The following is a 27944-nucleotide window of genomic DNA, read 5'->3' as shown; positions in this document are numbered from 1 at the left end:
GGCGCTAGTGTATAAGATAATATTTGTATCTAATACATAAACGCGAAAGTTTATCCATTACATTTCTGCTTCATCTTTTTTTGCATTTTTGGAGAGTATGTGGAGTACTGTAGTGTGTACAAGTGTAATGTGGTGTAATATAGATTTTTGACGCCATTTTGTATTTTCAAAAATCGAAGATGGCACTCGCGGAATTTGAAAAACTATCGAATACCCTATAATATAGTTAATATCGAAACGAATACGACGAGCAGAGGCCGAAAATTCACGATTGACGCCATTTTGGAATTCAAGACGGTGGGCTTCTAGTTTTTAAAACACTGTCAAATACTCTACAATATGGGTGATCGCGCACGGGCAGAACTTTTCCTACGTTGTGTTTATTTACGGATGTATGAATAAAAGACACAGTTTGCTTGACCGTCTTGCCATGGCGGAGGTATTTGAGATACTACTCTATTTATTGATAGTGTATAGGGATACAGTACAACACACAGCTGGTAGGGTAGGAACACAGGTAGTGGACGTTTGCACAAACAATGGGTGTTTTCGGATAGGAAATGACGTGTAGAAGCCAAGGGGTTGGTCACTCCACACAGTGTGCCAAAAACAAGCTTAGGCAAACCTGGGCACAGTCATTGACATTGTTTGGCAACCATGGTTACAATTTCTGTGATCTTTAAAGTTACTGGCAACACTGAACTTTTGCATGTGTCAACATTTGTTGTTGATGTTGCCACAATACAATCCAATTTTTACAAACAAGAACCGTGAATCTTCACCAAGTCCCGCCATGGATTCGGCTGCTACTACTTCTTATGCTACATCAACCCTTCCATCGTGCAGCATAAAATGTTGCAGAAACGTCTTGAAACAATCCACCCGTAAGGTCCGTATCTCGGAACGAAAATGTTATACCTTCATCCAGGTCACCTCAGGTTTCGAAAAACAAAACAAAAACCGGGTTGCCAAACAAGACATTATTCACAAGCAAACATAAGTCAGTTCAATTACTTCTCGGCACTGCCGGCACACTGAGAAAAAAATTGAAGCATGATAGGTGTGTAGAGTGACCATCCCTTGGTAGAAGCAGAAAATCACTCATTGGCATTATTCTGGAATTCAAGATGGCAGATATTTTTTTTAATCTATGATGGTGACTTCCGGTTTCTGGAAAAAATAAAAATACCATACAAAATGAATATTTTCAGAACGGGAACGACGTGTAAAGCAGAAATCGATGATTCACGCCATTTAGGAACGCAAGATGGCGACTTTCTTAAAATGCAAGATGGAGGCTTCCGGGTTTTAAAAAACTGTCAAACTGGAAATGACGTGTAGAGGCTAAAGATCGATTGTTGACGACATTTTAGAATCTAAGATGGCGGCTTCCGGTTTCTGACAAATATATCTATGGTAGTATTATAATATTGAAACTTGAGAAAATTTTCAAGGTTTCAGAACTGGAAAAAAAACCCTGATTTCGGAACTGAGACAAGTTTCAAAGATTCTGGGATATGGGATAAACTTCAAAGTTTTAACCTTTAGCTCAATTTTCATGTTTCCTGTACGTAGTAAAACTTTAGAGATTCAAAGATTCTTGCTTTCAAGTAGAAAAGATCGGTAGACATTAGGTGCGGTACACAAATTACGTGACGTTAAAAATCTGTATTTTACAGGTACGCTCTTTTATAGCATCGCTATCGGCTCGTCTATCTTTGTTCTCTAGACTAACATCGCAAGCAAGCACGTGATTGGTTGATTACGACCTAAGAGTTTGATCAGTTTTAACCATCATATTAATACCAAATAAATATTACATCAAATTTGAATCAATTGATGCAATAAAAATTTAAATTCATTCCTAAATGACCAAGTTATAAGCGTTTCAAACCTGACACTATTTCGTCACACAATTTTTTGCCGCTACCCGGTAAATGCACACTTATTGTGTTTCACACTAAATTTGACTGAAACTACCCTGAGGCGTCTAAGGACGCCGGATATTCCTCAGTTTTCCTCCACAAATGATCGCCCTAGCTGTGGGGAGTGTTCTATAATCTATCCCCCTAGAAACGTTGGTTGTCCGCAGTGTCCAGCAAAATGGTAGCAAATTAAAATGGATTATCGTCCGGTCTGGCCACGTGATCGCTTCCGGACGATGAAACCCGTTCAGTTGTATGGAACCGTGTTACGTCAGTCAGTCAGTCAGCCAGTCAGTCGGTCTGCCTGAGTCTGAGTGGATGTGTGAAAAGATAAACCCCTCAATATCGTCGGCACATGGATGACGTAACGGAGACTGATCCGTGAAATAATTGCATTCTCTGCACGTTACTTCGCACTCAAAACCGGAGCAAATCTAATCATCCTTTTGATTAAGCCCCTCTGCAGATGGCACCCATCTTGACATCGTGCAAAGGCGATTGTTACGTTGCTGCTCTCATGTCACGTCTCTCCGTGCTACCAGTTTAGGGTTACACCGGAAGAAACCGGTCTTCAATTACATGACAAATTGAAATTCTAATTAGTGAGCTTATTTTGGAATTACGAAACCATCCTTTGATCAAGCCTCGGTTAATTAAAATTGCTCGGCACATTTCCGTAATTCCAGTCGGATAATTGTTTCAGTGTAATGGCAGCCTGGTGTTATGATGGGAATCAGAAAGCTCTGCTTCGACCGAGAGTCGGTTACACAACAGTTACACCCCGTTGTCCTTTTCCACGCATTCGCTTGATTATTGGCTGCCACATGGATGGAGCTGCTGCTACACAGTGTCTCATGTTGCGTCAGCTGTTGGTAGGCATCACTACAAAAGAGACGATAACGACACTACTTGAACCAGTAAGTACTTGCATTTTCCGTCTGGCTTGCTTTGCAACAACAATAACACTCTACGCCAACAGTGGCAGCAAAGCTGATGGACTGACGGAATCGATCAGTGTGCCGTTTGCTGGTGTGGAAATGCTTGGGTGTAGATAATTATATGGGCATCACATTCTCATATCCGTCCCTTCAATCTGCAACTGTCGCTCAAAATGTGTCCGTTCGTATAGTCACCCTCTAATGGGAACTATGTCATCCGGATAGAGCAAGGCAGTGAAGTTTGCGTCTTTTCCTTTGGCAATTTGATGTATTCCTCAAGACGAGCAAATTCCCGTACAGTGTCCCCTCGATAATCCGAACCTCTTTTGATCCGACCGTCGGTAATTGGACGATGCCGGATTAAAAAGTAGGCAAACCTCAACCAACCGATACAAGCCATGTACGCGTCAAACAAATCGCCCCCTGGCAATCTGACCGTTTTTAATCTGAACGCTTTTTAATTTAAAACCCGCTAATCTGCACGCCAGGAAAACTTAAGGTGATTTGCTGTAAGATCATTATTATCGTAACCACTTCGAAACTTAAAGTGCACGTGCTTCCATGACACGTACCACAATAAAACTGTAACTCCACGTTCGCTGCACTGCAGCATACAGGAAGTAGCAATTTCAGGTGAAATGGGGCACTAATTTCCGAGATTTGAGCAGTTCCATAAATCGCGACCTTGTCCGATTTCAGGGTGGCAGAGTTTCCATGCTAAGATTCAAAATGGCCAAATTCTAACAAACAATTATCCAAAGTTTCATGATAATCGGAGAAGGTCTTGATTTTCTTTAAATTGATATTTTTTTAATCTGTACTATTAGCCTATTTTTCAAGATGGCCGCGAGAGGCCAAGTTTTCAACGGCTCTAAGGCTGCCAGAAATATGCTTTTCTGATGCTGATTGAATATGCAAAAAATATGCATGAAGTGTCGTTCAAATAAGCGATGTTCACGGTATTTGACAATTGAAAAATGTCATCCCAAAGCTAGTATAGGCTTTGTTCCGGCGATTTTTCACTTAAATTTGTTGCTACAAAAATTAATTAAAATGTTCGAAAATCCCTCTTTTGTTGGCTGGCCGATTTTGGAGAAGGTGTTAGTCAAAATTGATTCCTTGTCTTGTCAGAAATAAGTCTGGTGGAAAAGCAGGGTTATTTGAAAATTTTACATCTGTCAAATTTAAGTAAAAAATCATACCAGCAGTAGGCCAAATAGGATAAAAAAAATACTCGATCTTCTCGGATAAGCATCAAACTTTGCATAACTGTGTGGCAATCATTCACATTTTTGCAAAAATTCGACCACTTGTGATCTTGATTTTGACGTAGTATTTCGCTCTTAGAGCTACCTTCTATAATGTTTCTTCACTTTTTGATTACTTTATTTTAGAGGGGACCTTTTTTTGCTTAAGGGGGGTATACACTCAGATAAAAAAATTAACTTTTTTATGTTTTGTTAAAATTGATGAACATTTATGGAAACATTGTTGATGAAGTCATTTTAAGAAACTTTGTCCAAATTGACAATTTTCTATCTCTCAAGTGGACGAAGTTATAGGGTGAAAATGGAGTACAAACGGTAGTACCCCCTTATAAACCGTTTTTTTGTTTAAATTTTCGAATCTTTGCAATGTTCTATAAAGTTGTAAGTGCTCTAAAAATGCACATGTTGCAGGTTAGCAGGTATTAGCAGCTAATCTCAACGTTATTTCGTTCAGCAAATTATACCCTACTGTAACATATACAATTTATAGGGGGATCCAAGGGGATGCCAAAGGATTTTTTTTATAAAGTACTTCAATGTTCTATTTTTCATTACTATACAGTTTCCCCCCGAAGAACGCGAACTCGGTCTAAACAAATATCGTTGGTCTCGAATGATTCCGTTCACATGAGTCACTGAATGTCTCAAAATGCTCTATAATTTCCTTTGACCGCAAGCGTTCGCTTCTTCACCATGACTACACCCTGACGGGCATAACTTTGAAACGTCATAGTCGACAAGGATCTGGCAATACTGATCGACTCCAAGCTCAGCTTCAAGGATCATGTTGCATACGTAGTATCCAAAGCTCTCTCACAACTCGGGTGCATATTCCGGTTCGTCAAAAAATTCAAAGATGTATACTGTCTAAAAGCAGTATACTGTTCGTTGGTGCGACCTATTTTGGAGTATTCGACGGTCGTGTGGTCTCTATACTACCAATATGAAACCATGCGTATTGAAGCTATTCAACGGAAGTTCATCCGGTATGCTTTAAGGCATTTTCGCTGGAATGATCCTAGAAATCTGCCTAGCTATGAAAGCCGTTGTATGCTTATCAACTTAGAGCTTGTTCAGGAAAACATTGACTGTTCTACACTGCTGAGTAGTATCGACAACAATACCCGTCGTCGTAATCTACGATCGCATGCTTTCCTGAACAACCACCTCTCACGAACCAACTACGGATGGAATGAGGAATGTGGGGTCAATATTTTACCTGTTGACCATAACATAAATAAATAAATAAAAAAATAATCATTAGGTCTTGATCCACTGAACAACTTCGCCAATGACAGCAACTTTCTAGATGGCAAGGATTTCAAGATATAACGTAAACTAGGGAATCACAAATTTAAGCACACTAGCGCCGCGGAGTGGGAAAATTCTGAACTTCTAACCACTAACCATTAGGTCTTGATCTACTGAATAACTTTGCCCAAGACAGCAATTTCCTAGATGGCAAGGATTTCGGGATATGACATAAACAAGGAAATCATAAATTCAAGCACACTAGCGCCGCGTAGTGAAAAATATCCAAACTTATGTCCACCAACCATCATTGGATCAAGGAGAACTTCGCCAGAGGCAGCAACTTTCTAGATTGCAAGGATTTCAAGATATAACGTAAACTAGGGAATCACAAATTTAAGCACACTAGCGCCGCGGAGTGGGAAAATTCTGAACTTCTGTCCACTAACCATTAGGTCTTGATTTACTGAATAACTTTGCCCAAGACAGCAATTTCTTAGATGGCAAGGATTTCGGGATATGACATAAACAAGGGAATCAAAATTCAAGCACACTAGCACCATGTAGTGGTAAAGTTCCGAACTTCTGTCGACCAACCATTAGGTCTTGATCCTATGAACAACTTTGCCGAAGACAGCAACTTTCTAGGTGGCAAGGATTACAAGATATAACACGAGCAAGGAAATCACAAATTCAAGCACACTAGCGCCGCGGAGTGAAAAAAAAATCTGAACTTCTGTCCACCAATCATTAGGTCTTGATTCACGGAACAACTTCGCTCAATACAGCAACTTTCTGGGTGGCAAGGATTTCAAGATATAACACGAGCAATCATATCACAAATTCAAGCACACTAGCGCTGCGTAGTGCGAAAATTCACTGAACAACTTCGCCGATGATAACAACTTTCTAGATGGCAAGGATTTCAAAATATAACACTAGCAAGGAAATCACAAATTACAGCACACTAGCACCGCGTAGTGAGAAAATTCCGAACTTCTGTACACCCATCATTCGGTCTTGATCCACTGAACAACTTCGCCAATGACAGCAACTTTCTAGATGGGAAGGATTTCAAGATATAACACAAACAAGGAAATCATAAGTTCAAGCACACTAGCACCGCGTAGTGAAAAAAATCCAAACTTATGTCCACCAACCATTAGGTCTTGATCCAATGAGAACTTCGTCAGAGGCAGCAACTTTCTAGATTGCAATTTCAAGCACACTAGCGCCGTGGAGTGAAAAAATTCTGAACTTCTGTCCACTAACCATTAGGTCTTGATCTACTGAATAACTTTGCCCAAGACAGCAATTTCCTAGATGGCAAGGATTTCAAGATATGACATAAACTAGGGAATCAAAATTCAAGCACACTAGCACCATGTAGTGGAAAAATTCCAAACTTCTGTCCACCAACCATTAGGTATTGATCCTATGATCAACTTTGCCGAAGATAGCAACTTTCTAGATGGCAAGGGTTTCAAGATATGACACAGACAAGGAAATCACAAATTCAAGTACACTAGCACCGTGTAGTGAGAAAATTCCGAACTTCTGTCCACCAATCATAAGGTCTTGATCCACTGAACAACTTCGCTGAAAACAGCAACTTTTAGGTGGCAAGGATTTCAAGATATAACACGAGCAAGGAAATCACAAATTCCAGCACACTAGCGCCGCGGAGTGAGAAAATTCTGAACTTTTGTCCACTAACCATTAGGTCTTGATCTACTGAATAACTTTGCCCAAGACAGCAATTTCCTATATGGCAAAATTCCACACTTCTGCTCTTAGGTCTTGATCCTATGAACAACTTTGCCCAAGACAGCAACTTTCAAGATATGACACAGACAAGGAAATCACAAATTCCCCCACACTAGCGCCACGTAGTGAGAAAATTCCAAACTTATGTCCACCAATCATTAGGTCTTGATCCACTGAGCAACTTCGCTCAAGACAGCAACTTTCTAGATGGCAAGGATTTCAAGACATAACATGAGCAAGGAAATCACAAATTCAAGCACAGTAGCGCCGCGGAGTGAGAAAATTCCGAACTTCTGTATACTCATCATTCGGTCTTGATCCACTGAACAACTTTGCCCACGACAGCAACTTTCTATGTGACAAGAATTTCAAGATATAACTCGAACAAGGAGATCACAAATTCAAATACACTAGCGCAACGTTGTGAGAAAATACCGAAATTCTGTCCACCAACCATTAGGTTATGATCCACTGAACAAGTTTGCCCAAGGCAGTAATCTCCTAAATGGAAAGGATTTTAAGATATCGACAAAAACAAGGAAATCACTATTACATGCACACTAGCGCCGCGTAGTGAGAAAATTCAGAACTTCAGTTCACCAACCTTAAGGTCTTGATGCACTGAACAACTTTGCCCAAGACAGTACCTACCTGTGTACCTGATGGGCGACGACGACTCGTTGAATTCAAATCTGCGCCGAACGAAGTAAACGTCTCCATTGGTCTCGGTCCTGCGCCAATCGCTTCCAGTCGCCTTGCACGTTCAAGGACCTAACGTCCTCCTCAACTTCACAAAGCCAACGCGTGCGTGGCCTACCCCGAAGCCGACGTCCTCTTCCGGGTTCCCTGCTGAATATTGACTTCGCTTGACGCTATTCCGGCATTCGTGCCACATGCCCAGCCTACTGTAGCCTGCCGTGTTGTATAAGCCTCACAATATCCATGCCGTTATATACTTGGTACAACGCGTGATTCATGCGATGCCGCCAGATGCCATTTTCCAGTTTACCGCCGAGTATTGTTCGCAACACTTTACGCTCGAAGACACCGAAAGCTCTCCGATCGGCCTCTTTCAATGCCCACGATTCGTGGCCATAAAGGGCTACCGACAGAATCAACGTCTTGTACAGCGCGAATTTCGTTTTCGTACGCAAGCTGCGGGACTTCAGCTGGCTACGCAACCCGTAGAAAGCCCTGTTCGCGGCTGCAATACGCCTTTTCACCTCGCGGGTAACATCATTATCGCACGTCACTAAAGTACCAAGATAAACAAATTCGTCCACAACTTCAAATTTTTCTGCCATCTACCGGCGACCATGTACTTCGTTTTGGTAGAATTTATCGTGAGACCAATCCTCGCTGTCTCCCTCTTAAAAGGCACGAACGCCTCTTCCACTGCTCTACGGTCGATTCCGATAATGTCGATGTCGTCCGCAAAACCAAGGAGCATGTGCGACTTTGTGATGATGGTACCGTTCCTCTGCACGCCAGCTCTCCTAATCGCTCCTTCGAGGGCGATGTTGAATAGCAAGTTCGAAAGAGCATCTCCCTGCTTCAACCCATCTTAGGTCACGAACCAGGCCGAAATCTCGTCTGCAACCCGTACACATGATTTCGAACCATCCAGCGTTGCACGAATCAGCCTAATTAGTTTCGTCGGAAAACCGTTTTCTTGCATAATCTGCCATAGCTCGTTTCTCTTTACTGAATCGTACGCTGCCTTGAAATCTATGAACAGATGATGAGTCTGCAAGTTGTATTCCCAGAACTTCTCAAGGGTTTGACGCGGGGTAAACATTTGATCCGTCGTTGATCGACCCTCACGAAAACCAGCCTGGTATTCGCCGACGAAGGATTCCTCAAGCGGTCTCAATCTGTTGAACAGAAGCGTGATTCCTCTATAATTGGCGCACTCCAGTCTGTGTCCCTTTTTGTAGAGGGAACAAACGAGACCATCCAACCAACTAGCGGGCAATTCTTCCTCCTCCCATATCTTGAGCAGTATACGGTGGATCATCTGGTGAAGCTGCTCACTTCCGTGTTTGAGAAGTTCGGCCGGGAGCTCGTCCTTCCCCGCAGCCTTACTGTTTTTCAGCTCTCGTATCGCCTTTTTCACCTCTTCTAGCGTTGGTGGTTCCACAGCTTGACCATCGTCGTCGATGTGTGTTCTGTTTGCAGATGCTCTCTCGTTCTCTCCGTTCAGCAACGTCTCGAAGTACTCCTTCCACCTGGCAGCCACCATCGTTTTATCTGTCAGCAGATTACCTTCACGGTCATAGCACATGGTGGGAGACGGCGCTGTCTTACTCCTCACGCCATTGACAGTTGCATAAAACCTTCGCATATCATTCTGCTCCATACTTTCTTGCGCCTCAGCAATAACGTGTTCCTCGTACTGCCTTTTTTTCTGCGATGGGTTCGTTTCTCGGCTGACCTTGCTACCCTGTACCGCTCTCTGTTCTGACGGGTACCAGACACCAACATCCGGCTTCTGGCGACGTTCTTCTCCTCTGTCACTCGCTGGCACTCCTCGTCAAACCATCCGTTCCGGGGGCGCCTCTGAGCTGTACCTATCACCTCTCCGTGGACAGCTTCCCACAGATTGTTGAGATTCTCGTTCACGTTGATTTCCGCTATCCGCTCATTCAGCTTCTGGTGGTACTCTGCAGCAACACCAACTTCTGTCAAACGCATCGATCTCCGGTTTCTCGAACTCGTAACGGTCGATAGACGCGCTCGAATTTTCGCGACAACGAGGTAGTGATCCGAGTCGATATTAGGACCCCTAAAGGTCCTGACATCTACGACATCCGAGAAATGCCGACCATCCACCAACACGTGGTCGATCTGGGAGCAAGTTTCGCCATTAGGGTGTCTCCAGGTATGCTTTCGGATATCCTTGCATGCAAAATGGGTGCTACTGATGGCCATATCACGAGCAGCAGCAAAGTTTATCAGCTTCAGGCCATTATCATTCGTTGCAGAGTGAAGGCTCTCTGTTCCAATGATTGGGCGAAAGAATTCCTCTCTTCCGACCTGCGCGTTTGCATCTCCGATGACAATCTTCACGTCGTGTTTAGGGCACTCATCATAGGTTTTATCCAGGCTTTCATAAAACGCGTCCTTCACGTCATCGGATTTATCGTTAGTCGGTGCGTAGATGTTGATCAGGCTGTAATTGAAGAATTTGCCACGAATCCTCAAAACGCAGATGCGCTCGCTAACCGGTTTCCACCGCATAACCCGCTTCGTCTGTTTCCCAATCACTACGAAACCAACTCCGTGTTCTGCTCTATCGCCACCGCTGTAGTAGATATGGTATTTGAACGATGTGTTGGCGATAGGATCTACCGCTCTGAATTCACGTTCTCCAGAGCTAAGCCACCGTACTTCTTGAATAGCAGCCACACTTTGATTTTTTTTTATATTCTTATACTTTCTCCAACCGAGACATCAGATGCGAGTATCTGACACCTCTGATATTTTCTGTTCTACTATATGAGCGTCCAACAAGGTCACCCGTTCCATCATTGTCTATCCGATCGTCGACCCAGCAGCAGAGCAGCAGAGCAGCAGAGCAGCAGTACCAGAGCAGCGACAGCAGAGCCTGGGGGCGAAAGGGCAACTACGCCGAGTGCGTTGGTGCCAGTGCTCCGGTATACTGGGCCGCCGTCATGGAATGCCCAGCTGCTGCAGTTCTCAGTCGGTCGTATTCACCGTCTGCTCCGCAAGGGCAACTACGCCGAGCGCGTTGGAAAAATGGCCCTTTTCAGGGCCACAACATTATCAAGAAAGAGTTTAACGTACGTATGCGAGTATCTGACAGCTCTGATATTTTTGACTATATAAGCGTCCAACAAGGTCGCCCGTTCCATCATTGTCAACAACATCAGCCCAACAAAACGGCCCTTTTCAGGGCCACCAAACTTTCGCAAAAGAGTTATTAAGGAATATTCCTAAAATATAATATACACAATTAAGTACAACACATAACATACGTTATCCAACGCCAACCCTGCGGTCGTATCTAGTATACAACCCTTCCAACTTTTTTCGTAACGCAACCTATGCGTTACGATTTTTTTTCGGTTGACGAGAAGTCCTAGCTAGATTCATGAAATCATTTATCATACGATTCGAAACCATGAACTATATTCATGGTTTCGAAAAATTTATTCATGGTAATGGTATGAGTTGTTTCTGATATCAGGCGTTTTTTAACTAGATTCCCGAAATCATGAATCATCAGTTTCGAAACCTTGAACTATATTCATGGATTTGAAAACTTGAATCATGATTATGGTAGTATTTATAATGTCATTACCATTTTCACCAAGATTTTCACCCACCTGAGTATAATGTCAAATTCATTAAATTTAAGCAAAATTATAATAGTTTAATTTATCTGTGTAACGACAAGTTTGTTTTGTTTCTGGAGTTTTCTGCTTTCTCGGTGTTATTATTACTTGCATTATCTTTCTCGACGATGTCTTTACACGGTGTTTGTTGCCGATAGCCAAAGGTGATCATATGGATTCCTGCCTGGCGGTGTCCCCACCCGGAGATGTTCGCCACTGTTCATCGATAGCGCACGACTGCTCGTCCATTACCTGTAATTTGGTGCAGCTACAGATTCAGTTGCGAGGCGGGTGGCAAACGATTGTATTCCGGCAAGTGAAACCATAGTCCGCAATCTTCGACGGCATAGAAGTTCACATTAATGAAATTCTACAGAGCGTTGATGAAACAAGTGAAGTAGATCAAATCGTATTGAAAATATCCCAGGACATGCCTGCAACGGATCCGCGCTGAGATGTGACACAAAAGCACGCCCTCAAATCATCCACCCGGAGTTCTGCATTTTCGAAACAAAGAATAGAAAATGAACTCTCCGCAGAATCGCTTCATTTCGAGCAATATCATTTTCGTGTAAGTCATTGTGTTCCTTGTTACCGAGTCACGATGAACATTCCTCCTATCAAACATGACTTGACTATCGCTTGTTTCGTTCGTCAAGTGCATCAGTTCATTTCATTTGAAGCAAAGACTTGTTTCAATTGACGTAATGAATTACTCGAAAACTGCTCCCTCCGTTTGTTCCACTTTCACTTCATTTCGAGGCTCATTCGACTTGTCACGTGTCGCGTCGTAAGGCATCAAAATTTAGTATCCGGGTAGTATACACACAATATCGGTTGCCGATAGGAATGGAATCCGGAGTATATATAGTAATAAATTTTTATTTTATATTAAGCGAAAATTAATTTCGGAAAGGGGACGACGCGAAGGTGCCGAAAATCGATGTCTGACGCCATTTTGGAATCCAATATGCCGGCCATCGGGCTCAGAAAAAATGTAACCTAAGATATGAAAATCGATATTCGACGCCATTTGTAGGGTATTTGACACTTCTCCTAAAATCGGAAGCCGTCATCTTGATGTCACTTCGATTCCTAAAGTACCCACATTGATCGATATTTGACAGTATTTCACACTATTTCTGAACAAAAGTCGCCATCTTAGCTTTTAACATGGCGTCAAACATTGGTTTCTGGACTCTAGACATTGCTGGAGTTTTGAAAATACCCGCATTGATGGGTATTTGACAGTATTTCCCACTTTTTCTGAAACCAGAAGTCGCCATCTTTGTTTTAAATATGGCGTCTGGCATCGATTTTCGGCATCTACGTTCTGAAAATTTCCCATATTTTAGTTCTGAAAATTCCCTTATTTTAGGGTATTTGACACTTTTTCTCAAATCGGAAGCCGCCATGTTGGATTTCACAATGGCATCGGATATTGATTTCCAGCTTCTAGACATTACCTTGATTGAAAACTGTATGTATGAATATTTGATAGAATTTTCCATTTTTTCAAAATTTCAAGAATTTAAAAATGGCGTCGGACATTGACTTTCATTCTTTAAACGACATCCCGATTCCAAAAATACCCATATTGATGGGTATTTGTTAGTATTTCCCACTTTTTCTAAATCTGGAAGCCACCATCTTGGATTTCGAAATGGCGTTGCATATCTATTTCCAATCTCTAGGCGCCCCGATTAAAAAACTACCGATATTGATGGGTATTTGACAGTATTTCCCATTTTTTCTTAAATCGAAAGCCGCCATAATGGATTTCAAAATGGCGTTAGACATCCATTTCCGGCTCCGGCTCCGATTACTTAAATACCATTATTAATGGGAATTTGACAGTATTTCCAACTTTTTCTGACATCGGAAGCCGCCATCTTTGATTTCAATATGGCGGCGGATATCGATTTTCAATCTCTAGATTTCATTCCAATCCCAAAAATACCATATTGATGTGTATTTGACAGTATTTCCCACATTTGTTTGAACCGGAAGCCACAATCTAGGATTTCAAAATGGCGTCGCATATCTATTTCCAATTTCTAGACGTCACCCGATTTCAAAAATACCCATATTGAGGGTCGGCATAAGTATTTTCCCCTTTTTCTGATATCGGAAACCGCCAAATTGGATTTCAAAATGTCGTCGGATATCGACTTTCAACCTCTAGACGTCACCCCGATTAAAACATTATCATATTGATGGATATTTGACAGTATTTCCCACTTTTTGTGAAAAAGGAAGCTGCCATCTTAGATTTCAATATGGCGACGATCATTGATTTCAGGCCTATAAATGTCATCTCGATTCCAAAAATACCCATATTGGTGGGTATTTGACAGTATTTCCCACTTTTTCTATTATCGGAAGCTGTCATCTTGGATTTCAAATTGGCGTCGAATATCGATTATCAGCCTTTCGACGTCATCATCTTTTTTAAAATGGAAGCCGTCATCTTGGATTTTAAAATTGTGTCGCATATCGATTTTCGATCTTCAGACGTCACACCGATTCCAAAAAATACCCATATTGATAAATCGTTGTCAGTATTTCACACTTTTCTGGAATCAGAAAATCCAGTTTGTGGGATAAGCTCCAGCTACGGAGACACAGTTTGATAGGCCGTCCATCTAAGTTCTGATGCAGCAGTACGAGTCGCAAAGGTGCGATCGATTCTTCTTTCTGGGTTTAACACGTTTTTTCAAGCAATTTATTCTAAATGCCTTATATTTTCAGTGGATGCCGAAGAGTTCGAGCTGGCAAAGAAGTTGGCGGAAAAGTATCTGCATTTCCAAATCCTGGTTGTGATCTGGGATAAGACCAACAATTAGGTGTGGTTAGACGACTGCATAAAACACTACAAGGAGCTCTACTTTTTCAGGTTTCCAGCAAGTGGCACATGCGTCAAAACCAGCAGCGTAACATCTTCCTCCGCTTCAGGGGGAACCAATCCGATCCAGCACGCTTCCTCTCCGGTCATCCCTCGCTGGCGTGGATCCAGCTAGCGGAGAGCTAGGACAAGGTACATTGCAACTGTATACGAGGCTGTACTTTGGCGATTGCTTCAACAAAACATCCGAGATCGGATTCCGCAAGGCACTGGAGCTGCCACTATTTTACCTCCGAACGCAATGGACGTTGAAATTTTATGAAGACGGCTTGACAGGCACGTACGTACGCGTAACGCTTGCTAACGGCCATAAATTTGGTTCATGGAAGCGCTTGTTATTGTTCATGATATTCGTCGTATCCATAGTGAAATCATGAATTATTGTCATGATTTCATGGGATGATTTTTTTTCTCGTTTCATGGTTTTTTATTCATGAAAATGGTAACGGATTTGTTTCCGTGGCACGATATGGGTTAATCGTGATGACATTGCCCACACCCCGCTACCATATATGGGCATTAGACTGATGCAAATTTTGACATTTTCGCTCCACAGTGCTCAAACGGTTCCAAATCGGGTCCTGATAAGTCTCCCAATATTTGAACTCCTTTGATAAGAAACTGACTTGGCACAAACCATTTGAAGTTTATATGGAAATTAGTATGGGAAATCCAAACTTTTTGTTCATTGTCTTCTTACCTTTTTCCATATTGCACTGTTCAAAAATTTTAAAGCTATACTTATGGAAAATTTTCTCAGCTACAACTTAGCAGAATATAGTTTTTGAGCCAAACGTCAAATAAAATTGTTATTAATTGTTTAAGAGATTGATAATCTTATAGCATGATCAAGAAGCTGTTTTGTGAGCAACACTGTTTCTTGCAGTGTGACATAGTAGCCATGATTTTTGTACTGTATTCTAAGCGCCAGAAACACCAATGTTGCCTGCTGAACAGTTGATTGAGCATAATCATAAGACATTAGTGGCTTGAATTATTGATAACTTTTGATGCTTACATTATATTGAAAAGTGGGTTTGGACAACGTTGTAGCTGAGAAAATTTGCTGCGAGCTCAGTTATCGTTTTTTTTTAAACCAGAGCGATATGGTAAATTGTTAGATGGATACGAACAAAACATTTGGTTTTCCCATAGTAATTTCCATATAAACTTCAAATGGTGTGTGCCAAGTCAGTTTCTTATCGAATGAGTTCAAATTTTGGGAGGCTAGTCAGAACCCGATTTTGAACCGTATGAGCACTGTGGAGCGAAAATGTCAAAATTTGCATAAGTCTAATGGGCATATACTGGCTGCCATCATCCGACACGTGGAAGCGTGAGGTAGGAGCTTGTGAAGACCAGAGCTATGTTGGACGATCTTTCCCCTGTGGTCCTCACAATTTTGGGGTGAGGACCACAGTAACCTTCTATGTCCAGAATCGCGAGATATTCCATGTTGGTCCCTATTAGGTCAAATCCCATATGCTACGTGTACTCCATTTACGCGAATTCGATTTACGCGGTACGTATTACTCGCGCTCTTCAAAAAGTTCAAAAAGTTGACCAAAAGTTTTTGCTCTACGATTTTTGTCGATTTTCTAGTAAATTTGAACATTCCAAAATTTAGCATTTTTTTGAGCTTTTTAAAAAAAATTAAAAATTGAACAAGGGTATTTTAAGATAGGGGAATCTACGTATTCTGGTCCAATCTAGGCAGCGTCCGCACTTCCATTAGCATTTTCTCAGCGTCACGTGCACATATCACGTGTTTGTTAGTTTACATCTACCTGTTGCTTGGTTCTGCATCCATTCCGATCGATAGAATTGTTCAAAACTATATTCGAAAGCGTTTTTACAACGCTCCAAACATCTCAGGCGAGTGTGACTATTATCGGCAGCCGCTTTTTCTTCGGTAGCCTTTCCATTTGAACTGCGTGTTAACCAGCTGTTCTATTATCGGCAATTCATTCATTTCAAGAAAACCTGGTAAAATGCATTAGCTCATTCGTGATCGTTTGAAGTCACTACCTGCCAAAGCCGTCATCTACCCTATCTGGCATCCCGGTTCATTTGGATTAGTTCGGGGCAAGTATTTACTGGCACCGAAATAAGTTCAGCAGTTATACCTGGTGTTTGTGAAACAATGTAGGAGTAGAACTTATTTTCTCTCCATTCCGAATGGATAAACATGAACGTGAGTCGCCGCTCGATTTAACAGGATTAGTCCGTTCGAGGTATCCGATATATGCTGAATGGAAAATAGAACGCTCAAAGAAGGTTTTCATGGAAAGTGGCACAACTATCACGTGTGGCACTCGAGCAGCTATTTAATGCTTGTAACGCTGGAACGTGAATGAAAAATTCACGTTCCGCAATATTTTTGACAGACACAATATAGCAGAGTTGAAGCATTTGGTTGATTAGACCATCATCTAAGTAGGCATATCATTCTGCCATCATGTTTACAGCTTGATCCTTCGTGTTTACAGCTTACAACAATAGAGCATTGTGCTCTCCACCATCGTCCCTTTTATGTATATTGCGTAAATAAAATTAACGACGGCGATGGCCAATAATCATAAACTTGTTTGAGTTTGTCATACAAAAAAAAACGGATCCGTGTTGTGTTTGTGTTTGTACATGAACGGAAATTCACCAGCTGGGCAGTTGGGAAAAAACGACGATCTCTTAAAGGAAGTTTTTCAAGACTCGATGGAAAAAAGTGAGGTAAGGATTGTTAGCGTTTTCATTTTGAAGTGTATGGAGAAAAACAAATGTCATGCAACCGACTACTGTGATGCAAGCAATCAATCGGGAAAATCACTTTGACATAAATTTGTGTACCGCTGTGAAATCGATTCCCCCATCAGAAGATGAATGTCATACTTTGCTGTTCCGTTTGACGTCACCGAAGATTACGTTTCACATTTTCTCCCGTTGGATCCAGTGCAGGGAGTATTCCGCAACGATTCCAGCCCGATACAATTTCCCAGTTGAAAAAAAGTAGTCAAGAGTGTACCTTACATAACGCACCATTTAAATTATCCAACGTCAGACCACCACCGTTTTCCCAGATACCTTTTCGCTGTTTATGTGTATCCCCGGCGAACAGACATCATGGATGCCATTTATCCCCCCAACCTCCCCCGTTCCTTCCGAGAAAGCTGAAACGTGATTGCACAACCATATTCCAACCAACAACTGTCCATCTCCTCTCCGTCGTCGGCGTTCGTCCTCGTATCAGGATATTTTAGCCTATACTTATACCCCCCCCCCCTCGCTCAGCCTCGCGCTCCACATTTTCTTTCTCATCCTTTGTCGTGTACTTAACAAGCACAATTAAACCTGATACCGGATTTGCGGAGATACACACGAATGCCAGCGCGAACAAACGAACGCCGGGAATGCGGCAAATACATACGTACGTACACGGACAAGGAAAAAATCCGAACAACGATACCAGCGGGCGGGTCTGGTCCGGATCGTAGCAACCAAGCGGCCCAGCGGCGCATTTTCCGCAGCACTCACAGCGTGCTAGGATCGCATCGTCGTCGTCGTCGTCATCATGGTTGTCAGTTTTGCTATAATGATGAAGACGACGACGATGTGTCTCGTCCGACGATGTGAGCAGAGACAACCATCTTATACCATGTAAGATAAATGCGACTGTAAATGTGTGTATGAGTGTACTGTCTTCTTTTTGTTTTCAAAATTTGGAAAACCGGACTGGAAAATCGGATCGAAGAGAAAGGGACTTCAATGCAGCGTTGCACTTTTTTCCCCGTTGCATCCACATACTAAAACACACACACACACACTTGACAGTGTGTCATTATCGTGTCCTCTTGTTGTGGTTGTCTTCTACCATAGCTCATGGCCACTTGACAGAAAGCATACGTACCTACATTGTTGAAAGTGGATCGATTTTTTCTCTTTCCCCTGACAGTCAGACAGACAATTGGATCCCCTAGTGGATGATAGGCGTTAGCGTGGACATGGAAATTCGTTTGAATTTTCTCAAATGTTGCGTCCAGTTTGGAGAATTTTTTTTGGAAATCAAAGCCTCTCGGTTTATTGGCTTATGGCAGATCATCTCGCCTGCACAAATTATCATCTTTGTAAAAAAAATCTACTGAAAAGTCTGTTGGAATTTATACATTGACGTCACAAAATAGTCAATGGGCAATTCCGGAGTGATTTGAGATTTGGGCGTAATTACATTTGTAAACAAATACGTCAATCTGGAAAACTAATTACATTATCAGATAGAGGGCTGATTGCTCTGTCATTTGGTATAGATTTTTTACGAGATTGAGCTTTTATTCTCGTGAGAAAGCGGTACTTGACGCGTTTGTTTACAAAAGCAATTACGCCAAAATCTCAAATCACTCCGGAATCCTTGCTGAAACCAGTACACTTTTTGCTCGAGTTAACCCGTTAACGAATTTGGTCACCATATTGAATTTTAGTTTTAAAAATGTCATTTTCATGAGCTTACCTCCCACCGATTTTGAAAAAAGAGGGATTCCATCCAGAATGAGCTAAAAAAAAAATTAAAAATCGCGCCCGACCGTCATCGATTAGGATGCAACTGGGCACATGTTTTTGGTATGATAGACCAAATATTTTCCGCAGGTGAAAAAAAACATTTTTAATCATGAGTAATTTTTGAAAAGGACCTATGTTTTTGAGGTAGACTACGTCTTGCGGGAAGATACAGGGGTAAATCGAAGATCTAAAATTGCAATCGTCACGAAAAGGTGCTAGGTTTTGAACTTTTATAACTTTGTCATTTATATATGAAATTAATATCCAGATACACCAATCGATAAAAAATAGCTGTACGAATCTAATTTTCAGTAAAAAAAAACTTAAATTTGGCCTTATTTTATCCTAAATCTGATATGTTTAATATTCTGCTCATATAGCTACAAACGCTGACTGAAGAGTAGCATATCCTACGTGAAAATTTAAGGAATTTGCTGCTGCTTTATTTTCCGAGATTTAGTGCAATCAGTCCTTTAGCTGGTGCGTTTTGGACGCCTGAAAACTTTTTCAATAATTTCGCGTGTGTTTGGTTATTAAAAAAAAAATAGGATCGAAAGAGTTTTTAAGATTACCGCGAGTGAACAAACCGGGTTTTTTCTTCCTTCGCCGCCGCCGTGAAACCACGTGAAACGTTGCGAGAAAGCAGATCTCCGCTGAATTTTCTAATGTACGCTGTTGAATCGTGCCCGTTTGGGTTTAGTACAAGTGCATAACGATCCGGAAGCCGGAAGTTACAAAATAAGTCCAGGAGGTAACGGTGATATCCAGTGGAAGTAGGTTAAAATCTAACGTGCAAATTTTCTCCTGCAAAGTGCTGCTGCCTGCAAGCCAAAATGGGCGCGTGTCTATCGGAACCACTTACAACGAAGGATTCGAGCGAGGCGGCAATTGGTTTGCTTGCTTGCGGTTCCAGCTCGATGCAAGGCTGGCGGATCAGCCAGGAGTCGCAGTTTCTAGTGAAAGAAATGATCTCCATCACATCACTAAACATAACCACGAGCAATGACGAGGAACTGCATCCCAAATCCCATGATCAACAAGGAGCGGATGCATCCAAAGAAACTTTTAACCGCAAAAATTGGTAAGATCCTTCCATTGCATTATTTTATGATTCTTCAATATTGTACAAATAGTTAGTAACTCGGAGCGTTTGGTACGATATGTTCACGCATCCGTCCACCCCTGTAGATTCAAGAAATGTTCCCATTCATTTCCATGAATCATGCGGCAAATACAATGCAGTAGGCCTGGCCGTATTGATGTTTATATCATATCTCAGATATACTGTAAACATCAATTAGACACGAAAAATGATTAGACCTCATCTAACCTAATCATTTTCCAGGATGCTTTCTCGTACTGGCTGCGTTTGTATTAGAGTAGATTAGATTAGATATCCCACGTGAAAATTTAAAGTGAGTTTTAGAGTTTTCGATTGTGATGCACCGAAAAATCGGCCAGATACCCACAGAAAATTGACAGTGAAAACGGAGGAGGGAACGTGTTCGCAAGGAGCGGGATATTGCAGAGATCACCAGTGTTGAACCAGGTGTACACAGTGAGTTCCAGCCGTGGCAGCAGTAAGCCCCGAGGTGAGCAGCAAGGACTCCAAGGAGAGCTAGGTCTTATGCTAATCCAGATGTTCACACCGAAATCCAGCAGTAGCACACCCCAAGAAAGACCCCAAGAGGATCAATGAACTCCATGACTTCGTCAACGATAAGAGCAACGCCCACAAGGTATTAAAGGAAATGGTGACGGGCAACAAATCCGCCATAATTGCTGCCGAACGTGAACAGGATGCGCTGAGAACGAGAGCCGTGACTGCCGAAAGGGCACTGATCGTGGCCAAGGAGAAAGCAGCAGCTAAAGCACGGGAAACGTCAGAGAGGAAGAGGATTAGAAAAAAGTAGAAGGGTCCGTGCCTAGAGGCACGAACGAAAGCTTGACGTAGGACCGCTAGTGGACTGAACAAATGTGAAGAGCATTTAGTTCTTTTAATTAATCAATCATCAATTATCTTAACTCTTTCCGTTTTTGATTTGTAAGCGTACCAATTTTGTAGTCTTTTTTTTTCCAAGAGAAAGTTGATGAAGAGAATCAATCAAAATCACTTGCACCGCTGCTTCCAAGTTTGGTTACAAGATTACAACTTTGAAGAGCATTTTGTGTGGTCGTTGGGGGCCTGTGGTTCTGATTATGGACAAACAGGCACAGATAAATTCTAATCCAACTATTTACTGTGATAAGCTTGTTGGCGTTTTATTGTAGACGACATCCATGGCTACTTACGCTTGGGGTGTTCAGAGTAGGCGACAGCATCACGGACCTCAATTTCCAGGAACACCTTCAGCACACCTCGTAGATCAGACCGGAAATACGTTTGACACCACCACGGCGAGCCAGACGACGGATGGTGGTTGTCACGAAGAACTTTGCGATGACGCTTGGCTCCTCTTTTACCAAGACCTTTTCCTCCTTTGCCACGACCAGTCAATTGTTGTTTGTTGGGTGTAGAAGAGTGGACTAGTCACCACCTTCCTACTGCCTGCTATTACTGACAACCAAGTGGTACTCGATTATGACGACTGGGTTTGGGAAGAACGTTTATTTCATGAAAACAGTGATCACTTTTTATTTGTACATTAGACAATGCTTGACATTACCACTTTTTCAATAGTTTCTCGTTAAAAAAACTACAAGGCACAGCCCTATGGGGTTGTACGCAATGGTGACGTAGTACTACGTGGTCTTATGTAATAAATATTATGTGTGAACTGCAGCAGGAGCTTGTGTTTGTGTAGGAATAGGAATTTGAGCCGGGTTCTCTCTGTTTATACTCTTTAGTAAGGACGGACTTGACATACATGGTCCACAACGACTCACGAAGAGCTACTGATTCCGATCAATAGCGGTGCGGCTTCATCCTCTTTCTATGGATGCTTATGTGGGCTGCATCTCGCTGCTTGCAGGCAGCATTTCGTTGTGTACTGGAGAACAATGTTCAACGCCAGGCGCCAAAAGCACGGGGAGATGCTTGCGGGGAGCCTTTCGTTGTAAACAGGTGAAAACCACCACTCACCACGCGGTGATTGAATAAACACCGTTCGATCAGACCAAATGGAATTAAACTTTGAAATCTGTGTTAGGGAAATCGATTTTCGCAGGCAATCGGTGATAATTTTAACTATCATAGCAACAGTTGCACATTCGTGCAATTTTCAATAGCAACATTTTGAAAAATGATAAAAATTTAACAGATGCGTAGGAATATTTATGATCGATTGGTGATAAATTTATTGAAATTGGTCTAGGGGCAGCTGAGTTATTAACGTTCAAAATCTTTCATAATTTTGTTACATGTTCCATTTTCGGTTTTCACAAAGTGTATCCCCAAATAGAAATCACAGACGTAGTCCTACGTCAAAATCATCAGTCAGAAGCATTGCTATAGATGCGTAGAAATATTTCTGATCGATTGGTGATAAAGTTGTTGAGATTGGTCCAGGGGCAACTGAGTTATTAATGTTCAAAATCTTTCAAAAGTCAAGAACTACAAGGAAGATAACAAGAAGAAGTGGAAAAAACGGAAGGGAAAAGAAGTGAAGAAGGAGACACCTAGGCCTAATCGGGAGCGAAGTAAGGGCTTCCGTGCTTCCGTCTATTAACGTCTCTTTGAAGTAAGGGCGACGCTCTGATCGTCGAAGCAAAAGACAAACCGACGTATGCAGAACTCCTCCGGAAGGTTCGAGAGGATCCGGAGTTGAAGGAACTAGGATAGAAGGTGGTGAAAACTAGGCTCACCCAGAATGGCGAGATGCTCTTTGAGCTGAAGAAGGTTCCTGCGATCAAGTGCTCAGCCTTCAAGAAGCTCGTCCAAAGGCTCTTGGCGAAGGGTTGAGCGTAAGAGCTCCATCCCAGGAAAAAAGGATCTCGCTGAAAGCCACTCCTCGGGCTACCAGGCAACTGGAGCGATGCTTCAAGTGTATGGGTTTCGGTCACCAGCCATGGAACTGCAATGGCCCTGACATATCTGATCTATGAAGGGAATGCGGGAGAAAGGTCATATTGCAAGAGGCTGCACGAAGCAACCGAAGTGCACGCTTTGCAAAAAACTACAAGGGACAGCCCTGTGGAGTTGTACGCAATGGTGACGTAGGACTTCGTGGTTTTATATAATAAATTTTATTTGTTAAATGCAGCAAAAGCTTGTGTTTTGTGTAGGAATAGGAATTTGAGCGGGGTTCTCTCTGTTCATACTCTTTGGTATGACGCGCTTGACATAGATGGCCCACAGCGACTCGCGAAGAGCTACTGATTCCGATCAATAGCGATGCGGCTTCTTCCTCCTTCTATGGATGCTCGTTGTGTACTGGAGAACATCACCACGCACCACGCAGTGATTGAATATACACCGTTTGGTGAGACCGGACGGAATTCAACTTTGAAATCTGTGTTAGGGAAATCGCTTTTCGCAGGCAATCGGTGATAATTTCAATTATCAACAGCAACAGCAACAATTGCATTTTTGTGCAATTTTCAATAGTGATAAAGTCTTAAATTTAACAGATGCGTAGAAATATTTCTGATCGATTGGTGATAAAATTATTGAAATCGGTCCAGGGGCAGCTGAGTTATTAACGTTCAAAATATTTCATCATTTTGTTACATGTCCCATTTTCGGTTTTCACCAAGTGTACCCCCCTACATAGAAATCACAGACGTAGTCCTACGTCAAAATAGAACGGAAACGATCATGCAACTGGAAGCTTTAAGTGCCTATCATACAAAAAGACGATTGCAGGTCAGCAGTGAAGCTGGGTTTAGACTAGGCAAGTCAAATGATCAACTCAGTTGAATTCAATTGGCTTGACAAGTTGAGTCTGCTTCAACTTTTTTCAATTCAAGTGAGTTGATCAAGTCAATTGAATGGCATGGTTTACACGTTCAATTCGCGTTCAAGTCAGTTGAATTCAACTGACTTGATCAATTGACTTTCCCTGTCTAAACCCAGCTTAATGGAAGTAACCCAAATAAACCTCAATCATTGCGACACTGCACAGCAACTTTTTGTGGCAGCCGACAACAGAAACAAAGTGCAACGTTGCAATCATTACGGAACCGCAACGAGTCCCTCCCGATAATGGTAACTGGGTGGCGGATAGACCTATGAATTATGGGCTGATTCCCCGTTTCGTGACTGCCAAAATCAACGGAATCTTCATATGTAGTTGTTACGCACCCCCGGATGGACAATGGAGCAGTTCCATGAGATGCTGGATGGACTTACCGAAGAGCTAATCGGCCGCAGACCGGTAGTCATCAGAGGAGACTTCAGTGCTTGGGCAGTGGAGAGTGGGGAAGCAGATGTTCCAACGCAAGAGGGCACAGTCTGCTGGAAGCTCTGGCAAAGCTTGAAGTTATGCTGTCCAACAAAGGCACCCGGTCACCGGCAGCACTTTTCGCACTCAGGTGATCCGATATGGCATCAGCCAACAGAATAAAATGGCAGTACGGAGGACGAGAACCTGCGATCGGAAGTGGAAGACGAAGGCTGACGAGCTGACACAAACGTTAGTGAAAGCATGTGACACGACCGTGCCGAGGAAACAGCCAAATAACGAGGCAGTTAGCACCCTCCTCGCTAGTTGTCTCAGAGCCAAAAGACGTGTTCATAGAGCAAGAGCAGAAGCAGACAGAGAGGAACGAAGAGGAGAGTTTCGAGCAATCAGGGCAGCACTTAAACAAGACATAAAGCAGAGCAAGTCATACTGCTTTAAGGAGCTGTGTCGAGACGCTGATGCTAACCCCTGGGGCGACGCATACCGAGTCGTGATGGCTCCAACGATGCCTGCTGAAATGTGCCCAGAGAATCTGAAAACCATCGTGGAAGAACTATTCCTGAAGCACGACTCAACTACCTGGCCGCCTACACCGTATGGAGAGGGAGAGGGAGATAACGTCGAAGTCACGAACGAGGAACTCGTAGCAGTGTCGAAAGGATTGAAAGTCCCGGTTTGGATGGAATCCCCAACGTGGCGTTGAAAGTGGCGATCGAGGAGTCCCCAGATATAGATATGTTCAGGATGGTGCTGGACGAGAGTCACTTCCCTGACAGGTGGAAGATACAGAAGCTAGGTAATGTTGCTGCCTAAACCAGGAAAACCACCGGGGGATCCAGCATCGTATAGGCCTATATGCCTGCTGGATACACTCGGAAAACTCTTGGAGAGGATCATCCTAAACAGGCTGACGAAATGCACGGCGACAGAGCACGGATTGTCGAAGAGGCAGTTTGACGGTGGATGCAATTCGAACAGTGGTCGAGAGAGCCAAGAAGGCGTTCAAACAGAAGCGGAAAGGAGATCGACATTGCGCCGTGATAACGATCGACGTCAAGAATGTGTTCAACAGCGTCAGCTGGGAGACCATCGCCGAAGCGCTGCATAGAATGAGGGTCCTTGACTTCCTGTGCAGGATCCTGAGGAGTTATTTTCAGAACCGGGTTCTGGTCTACGAGACATATATGGGACACAGATCGATTAGGATCACAGCGGGAGTTCTACTAGGCTCCAACGCTTTGAAACGGGATGTGCTAACGCTGGAGCTGCCCAAAGGAGTTTAGATCGTTGACTTTGTGGACGACGACGTCTTGACTGGCAAGACGCTGGAAGAGGTGGTTCGATTGGTAACTGGATGCACGGAGCGAAGCTGCAGATAGCCCACCACAAAACGGAAGTGCTATTGGTAAGTAACTGTAAAGCGGTGCAACGTGCAGAAATCATCGTCGGGGAGCACGCCATAGCCTTAAAGCGCGTGTTGAAAAAACCTGGGAGTTATGATCGATGACCGGCTAAACTGCCTAGGAGAAGGCTTCGAAGGCCATCAACGCGATAGCTAGAAATATGCCGAACAACTCTGGCCCCAGCAGTGGCAAGAGGCGTCTTCTGGCCAGTGTGTCGTCGACGATACTACGGTATGGAGTTCCAACCTGGGTTGCAGCGCTGGGAACGAAGCAGAACCAAAGGAATTGAGCATGAGACGCCGGAGCATGTGATCTTCGACTGTCCAAGGTTCGAGGCAGTGCGAAGGGAGATGCCCGTCCTTAACGTAGAGAGAATGTCGTCGATGAAATGTGTCGAGAGGAGGGCACTTGGAATGTGATCACCAGGGCAGGCCAACTAGCGATGAGAGCATCAGAAGTACATGAGCCCCGCAGCCCCCCCTCTGTGCTAGCCTGCAAGATATACCCCCTTAAAGATAGCGTTAAACAATTATAAAAACGAGCGTAAATCCTTAAAACGAAGAGATAGCGATTTGATTTCTTCAGTAAAAATGTGCATTTTCAAAGCACTTACAACTTCATAGAACACTAGCTGAGTGTGCCCGGCCCAGACAGACAGACAGACAGACAGACAGACAGACAGACAGACAGACAGACAGACAGACAGACAGACAGACAGACAGACAGACAGACAGACAGACAGACAGACAGACAGACAGACAGACAGACAGACAGACAGACAGACAGACAGACAGACAGAGAGATTTTTAAAAAAATTTAAAATTCTTGAAAATTCCAAAATTCCTCTTGAGAGGTAGAAAATTGTTGTCTTGGACAAAGTTTCTTAAAATGACTTTATCTACACTGCCGGTAATCGCAAGTCAGTCCCATCTGCATTTTTATCAATTTTGAGTTAGCATCATTATTCAGTTTATGTTTCTATGTTTTTTGAGATGTGCTATTGAAAAAAGGTGGTTTGTTCAAGAAAAATGAAAAACAATCAGAGTTGGTTGGAAATGCTAACATGAAGCTTTAGTGTGATGATTTATTAGCTAGAGAATGATCTTTAGAAGAATGTAGGTGGATAGTTCCGTTAGAGTACGGCAGTATGAAAATTGAATAGAAGTTGAAAATGAGCGAAGGGCCATTAATGCGACAGTTTTTAAAGATCGACGCACATTTTTGCCTAACCCGTACGATGTACGCGGGGACTTGAAGTATGTCTCCAAGTCCACAGGCAAAAATGTGCGTCCTCTTTTTGCTCATAAACCGACTGCGGCTGTGGAATAGTTCTAGCGACGTTTTCATCACTACCTACAACCACCCTACTGCTTTCTCTCTGAGATGATCACGTTGGTCATGACGAGAGGAGCAACACAATAGTTGGGTAAAGAAGAACTGCATTATAACACACCATCGACTGGAAATGCTCTCGCGACGTGGGGCTTTAGGTAGTGATGAAAACGTCGCTAGAACTATTCCACAGCCGCAGTCAGTTTATGAGCAACAAGAGGGACGCACATTTTTGCCTGTGGACTTGGAGACATACTTCAAGTCCCCGCGTACATCGTACGGGTTAGGCAAAAATGTGCGTCGATCTTTAAAAACTGTCGCATTAATGGCCCTTCGCTCATTTTCAACTTCTATTCAATTTTCATACTGCCGTACTCTAACGGAACTATCCACCTACATTCTTCTAAAGATCATTCTCTAGCTAATAAATCATCACACTAAAGCTTCATGTTAGCATTTCCAACCAACTCTGAAAATCGTTAACTTCGCGTATGAAGTAACATAAAAAACACTTTGAATGAAAAACAATACCAAGTCAAATTGTCCCACAGCGAAAAGTAACCGCAAGTCAGTCTCATTAGAAAAAATATGATAGAAATGTTAGACAACACATCGCATCATGAGATTTGTCTCAAGACAGATTTATCCACTTTCCCTAGGGTATCTGAAACATTTCCAGATGTGGCCAATATAGTTCTTACGATACTCAGTTTGACCGTCAATGGATATGGCTTTGAATTATCATGTGATTTGATGTATCGTTTGATGGATTTTGATTTTAAACGGATTTACCACTTCCCGGAGATACCCGGAATATGTCCAAGTGTGGCCAACATGGTGCTGGTCACTCATCATGACTCTTATTGATCTTATTTTTGAATTCTCATGTGAATTGATTTATCGTATG

The 27944-nt window shown here is 42.7% G+C and overlaps 1 protein-coding gene and 1 pseudogene across 9 annotated transcripts in view; one reads left to right on the top strand and one right to left on the bottom strand.

The window, feature by feature from the left end:
* The window catches only part of LOC135699073 (uncharacterized), a 38997-nt pseudogene extending 24459 nt beyond the window's left edge, over positions 1–14538 (top strand).
* The window catches only part of CaMKII (Calcium/calmodulin-dependent protein kinase II), a 173516-nt gene that overhangs the window by 114414 nt on the left and 31158 nt on the right, over positions 1–27944 (bottom strand). The window lies entirely within an intron of this gene.

The sequence above is a fragment of the Ochlerotatus camptorhynchus genome, unplaced genomic scaffold (genome assembly GCF_037179485.1).
Source record: "Ochlerotatus camptorhynchus isolate MF236.1 unplaced genomic scaffold, CSIRO-AGI_Acam_v1.1 ptg000102l, whole genome shotgun sequence".
In the NCBI taxonomy this organism is placed as follows: domain Eukaryota; kingdom Metazoa; phylum Arthropoda; class Insecta; order Diptera; family Culicidae; genus Ochlerotatus; species Ochlerotatus camptorhynchus.
The sequence above is the reverse complement of the archived record's forward strand: the minus strand, read 5'-3'. Positions and strand labels throughout refer to the sequence as shown.